Raw genomic sequence first — 6,134 nt, 5'->3', positions numbered from 1 at the left:
CACTCTGTAATGTTAGCTGTAAAATATAACTATGATAATTCAATTATGACTTGTAATTGAAGATCATTTTGTTGTTGAATCATTGACTTTGTTCTAAATATAAAAGAATTTTGTCACATATGTACCCAGAGAAGGACTCCAAAACCAGAAATGACTAGAATTTGTTCTTGTTTTAAATATATATGTAGAAAATAAGTTGGTATTTAGGCCAAATAATTAATTCTGAAAATTATATCTGTTAAAGCCTACTTTAATGTCCAGTAAATATGCTTTAGAAACTGCTTCAGATTTAATACAATTATATTATTAATAATAAAAAGCATGACTCTAGAATAGTGGTTAAGTTTATTATTCTTCCCATAAGCAAGCATGGTCATCTAAAGAATGTATAATTATGTGAATTATAGTCATTGTAAGTCAGAGCAATGAAATGCTAGAAAAACTAGAGAACTTTTACTTAGATTTTTAAGAATATTTTATTTAAATTTAATGAATGAATCAAATAATGGGTTCATCTTAAACAAAAGTATGTGCAACTTGTCTTTTCAGTGTCTAAAACAAATGAAACATGCCCCAATTTTTATTAAGATGTAATTCATATACTATAAAATTTATCATTTTAAAATGTTTTTTAGTATCTTCTTAATACTGGGCCACCATCATCACTCTCTAATTCTGGAACATTAAATCACCCTTTAACAGTCACTCCTGAATCCCTCCTCTCCTGATCTCTAGCAACCACTAATCTACTTTCTATCTCTATGGATTTGCCTATTTGGATATTTCATAAAAAAGGAATCATAGAATACGTAGCCTTAAAAACATCACAGATTTATTCAGGCGTAATTGACATCATATACTTCATACATTTAAGGTGTCCAATTCAATAATTTTTAGTATATTCACAGGTATGTGCAGCCATCATCATAGACAATTTTAGAACATTTTCATCATCCCCAAAAGAAACTGTACCCTTTAGCTGTCACCTCCTTTTCCCTCTATTCCTCCTCAATCCAAAGCAACCAATAATCTACCACCAGTCTCTATATATTTGTCTCTTCTAGACATTTCATATAAATGGAATCATACAATATGTGATCTTTTGTGACTAGCTTTTATTGCCAACATTTGTTATTTGACATTTTTATTATAGCCATCCTAGTACTGTGTGAAGTCGTACCTTTGTTTTTGATTTGCACTTTTCTGATGACTAATTAGGTTGAGCATCTTTTCATGTGCTTACTGACCATCTGTTTATCTTCCTTGGAGAGATGTCTGTTCACTTCCTTTGCCCCTTAAAAAAGTAAATTATTTGTCTTTATTATTGAGTTATAAGAGTTCTTTATATATTCTAGATATAAATCCTTAATCAGATATATAATTTAGTATCTTCTCCTGTTCTCTGAGTTGTATTTTCACTTTCTTGATAGTGTCATTTGAAGCATAGAAATTTTTAATTTTGATGAAGTGCAATTTATTTTTTTCTTTTATCGCTTGTGCGTTTGGTGTCATATTTAAGAATCCCTTGCACCAAATCTGAAGTCATGAAGATTTACTATGCTTCCTTCTAAGAGTATCATAGTTTTAACTCTTACATTTAGATCTTTGATCCATTTTAAGTTAATTTTTATTTATGGTGTGAAGTAGGGGTCCAGCTTCATTCTTTTGCATGTGGATGTCCAGTTGTGCCAGCACCAATTGTTGAAAACACTATTGTTTCCCCCATTGAATGGTCTTGGCACCCTCATTGAAAATCAATTGACCATGGACACATGGGTGTATTTCTGGACTCTCAATTCTATTTCATTGATGTTTCTGTCTATTCTCATGCCAGTACCATACTGTCTTGGTTACTGTTACTTTGTAGCTAATTTTGAAATGGGGAAGTGTGAATCCTCCTAGTTCTTCTTTTTGAAGATTATTTTGTCTATTCAGGGTTTCTTTAATTTCATATAAATTTTGTTTATTTATTTATTTAGAGACAGAGTCTTGTTCTGTTGGCTAGGCTAGAGTGTCGTGGCATCAGCCTAGCTGACAGCAACCTCAAACTCCTGCCTCAGCCTCCCAAGTAGCTGGGACTACAGGCATGCGCCACCATGCCTGGCTAATTTTTTCTATTTTTAGTGGAGATAGGGTCTCGCTCTTGCTCAGAGCTTGTCTGTAACTCCTGACCACAAGCAATCCTCCTGCCTCAGCCTCCCAGAGTGCTAAGATTACAGGTATGAGCCTGCACGCCAGGCCTTCATATGAATTTTAGAATCAGCTTGCCCATTTATACAAAAAAAAAAAAGCAGTAAGAATTTTGATAGGGGCCAAATGTGGTGGTTCACGCCTATAATCCTAGCACTCTGGGAGGCTGAGGCGGGAGGATCGCTTGAGGTCAGGAGTTAGAAACCAGCTCTGAGTAAGAGGGAGACCCTATCTTCACTAAAAATAGAAAAAATTAGCTGGGGGACTAAAAATGAGGAAAAAAAATTACCTGGGCATGGTGGTGTTTGCCTGTAGTCCCAGCTACTCGGGAGGCTGAGGCAGATGGATTGCTTGAGCCCAGGAGTTGTTTTTTTTTTGTTTGTTTGTTTTTTTTTTTTTTGAGACAGAGTCTTGCTTTGTTGCCCAGGCTAGAGTGAGTGCCATGGCGTCAGCCTAGCTCATAGCAACCTCAAACTCCTGGCTCAAGCAATCCTCCTGCCTCAGCCTCCCGAGTAGCTGGGACTACAGGCATTCGCCACCATGCCCGGCTAATTTTTTGTATATATATTAGTTGGCCAATTAATTTCTTTCTATTTTATAGTAGAGACGGGGTCTCGCTCTTGCTGAGGCTGGTTTTGAACTCCTGACCTCGAGCAATCCGCCCGCCTCGGCCTCCCAGAGAGCTAGGATTACAGGCGTGAGCCACCGCGCCCGGCCAGCCCAGGAGTTTGAGGTTGCTGTGAGCTAGGCTGACATCATGCACTCTGGCTGAGGCAACAGAGGGAGACTCTGTATCAAAAAAAAAAAAAAGAAAGAAAAGAAATTTGATAGGGATTGCATTCAATCTATAGATCAATTTGGGGAGTACAGAACAAATTTTTAAAATAATTTTATTCTAGCTTAATAAATTGTGGTAGACTGTAGAAATGGCCTCAATTTATTCCCTTTCCTATATCACATGGGCAGATGCTATTATTTTTCAGCACTTCCTATCAAATAGTAGAGTCTATTTCTTATGCCTTGAATCCAGGCTGGCCTTGTGACTTACTCTGACCAATAAGAATGAGGCAAGAGTGGCATTGCACTAGTTGCAAGTCTCTCAAGAATGAAAGACCACATGGAACATAGACAAACCACATTTTGTTTATCCATAAAGAGGATATATTTTTGTAGACATTTTATTTTTTTAAATTTGCCTATATAACAGTTATTTTTTGCTATACAAAAAAGCCACTCCATAATTAAGTGGCTTAAAATAACAACTGTTTTTTAAAAAATTTGTTGCTCTGAGCCTGAAAAGAATGGGAAGTTCTGTTGATTTGGGCCAGGCTTCACAGATTCTCAGCTGGGTTTCCAGTCATATCTATGGTCACGTTCTAGGTCAGCTGGGAGCTGGCTGGTCTAGAATCGCCTCAGCTTGGGTGGTTTGTCTATGCTCCATGTGGTCTGAATGCCACACTTAAAAATTGTTAAAATCGTAAAATGTTATGTATATTTTACCACAATAAAAAATACATGCCCTCTTTGACTCTGAGTCTTTAATATATCTAGTCAACTCATTCATCTGGATGGACTCTCCAGAGTCCTCAGGCAATAAAAACCCACTTTAACACATCAACCTTCAAAGTAGCTCTGTGAATTCTCTGGACTGGCCCCCATTCCTGGCTCCACTTGTCTGCCCTCTTCCAGTAGCACCCAGCTCTTGATTCAAGACTTCAGCTTTCACTCTGGCCCTCAGTGCAGTCCTTGGAATTGACGACAGGATTCTACTGCCCAGGCTTTGGCCTTTCGTGATCCTCAGCACAGGACTCAAATTCTGCCTATGACCCTTTGCATTTTTCTGTCACTTCTGGTAAATTCCTTCCTTCCCTCACCTGCCTCCTACAACCCTATCTGGACTTTGAGATGCCCCAGGTAGGGGTAGGGTTGTCACTTAAAATACTCGAAATATTTGGGACATACTTACACTAAAATTGTTTATCTGAAATTCAAATGTTATTAGATATCCTCTATTTTTATTTGCTAAATTTGGCAACCCTAGCCCCAGGGGTCTATCAAGGGAACTTGGGGGAAAAAAATGCATCAGTGAAAATATATGAATACTTTTTATTTTTATTCTCCTTCCCAGTATAGCCATTTTTCAAAACACTGCCTATGTCAGTATGTCAAGTACTTTAGCAGCTAGCCCAATAGTCACGAACTCAGATTTAAACTCATATCATCCTGCCTTCAAGAGAGAAGATATTGTGCAATAAATCTGATTTGTTTCATTCCACTGGTATTCACTGTCATCCAATGTATTTTGCTCTAACAAGATACACTGTATGGACATTTAACCTTACATATAGTTACAATATGTTAATCTACACCGAAAAAAACATATTTTCTCAAATTGCTAAAAGTGTTATTCTCATATAGTGAACACTTGTCAAAGTTTTATTTAACTCATTAACAAAAGAGCCAGAAGAAAAAGAAAATAGTTTGATAAGGATATGAGAAACTAGGATTTATGTGTCAGTGGGAAAAGGTAAACTGAAATCAGATTAACTTAGATATGATACTGGTTTATATCTTACGGGGCAATAAACCATAACCTTTGGGTTAACTTCTCTACCAGACAAGGGGGAAAAAAATCATGCCTTACCTGTTTTTACAGGTTAACATCTAACTCTGCAGAGTTTTAAGACATCTAGGTCTTAATCTATTATTAACCAAACAAAGTTACATTCTTCTGAGTGATATTACCCTCAAGTGGGCCTATTAGTAAATGTTGTAATATAATGTTTAAATGTTACTTAATTATTTTGTTTTGTTTTTTGCCTTTTGTCCGATTTTTGGATAACTTTTTCTGCATAGCATACTACATTCATAACTATATAATTTGACATGGAAAAATAAATGATAGAGGCATATAGCATGCTCAATTCCCAGTCCATTTTGGAGTAAGCCTGAGATGGGAGATAAGAATCTGCTCTTCCTTCAGTTCCTCTCAGTATTCTGGGGACTATGATCAATGAATACAAGCTCAGTGCTTAAAGTTGTGGATTTTTCAAACAGAAGGTCACCTAAATGCAAGCCAACTATTTCACGTGGTGCTGGTCCAAAGAAACATAATCTGTTTTAATACTGGTGGAAAAATTGACCAATGTGTAGTCTCAAACTGAAGCCTTGCTAAAGATTTCCAAGGCTTTCACTGTTTTAAATTTTGGCATACATGATGAATTTTTTTTTTTTTTGAGACAGAATCTTGCTCTGTTGCCCAGGCTAAAATGCTGTGGCATCATCATAGCTCACTACAACCTCAATCTCCGTGGCTCTAAGTGATCCTCCTGCCTTAGCCTCCTGAATAGCTGGGATTACAGGCATGTGCCACACCTGGCTAATGTTTTCTATTTTTTGTAGAAACTGGGTCTTGCTCATGCTTAGGCTGGTCTCAAAATCCTGGCCTCAAGTCATTCTCCCACCTCAGCCTCTCAGAGTGCTAAGATTACAGGCGTGAGCCACTGCGTCTGGCCTCTTTTATGAATATTTTTGTAGGATAAATTCCTACAATTAGTAGAATTGTTTGGTCAAAGGATACATACATTTGTATTTTGATGGATGTTGCTAAAGAACTTTCCACAGAAGTTAAATCAATTTTTACCACCACTGAAAATATATGGGAGTGGTTGTTTCTTTAATCCTCACCAACGTGACCTGTTACCAAACTTTTTATATTTGCCAAACTGACATGTAAAAAAATGGTATCTCTTCTAATATATGAGATTATGCATGTATTTAAATGTTGAAGAGCCAATTGTATTTCCTTTTCTGTGCTGTCTATTATGTCTGTTGCCATTTTATATTGAGTTTTGATTGTTTATAATAAATTTATATAATTATTAATTTATATAATCTATGTATTGGGAAAATTAACCCTCTGTGATGTGTTACAAATATTTTTC

Source organism: Microcebus murinus, chromosome 1 (assembly GCF_040939455.1).
Source record: "Microcebus murinus isolate Inina chromosome 1, M.murinus_Inina_mat1.0, whole genome shotgun sequence".
NCBI lineage: Eukaryota > Metazoa > Chordata > Mammalia > Primates > Cheirogaleidae > Microcebus > Microcebus murinus.
This window is presented reverse-complemented; position numbering follows the sequence as displayed.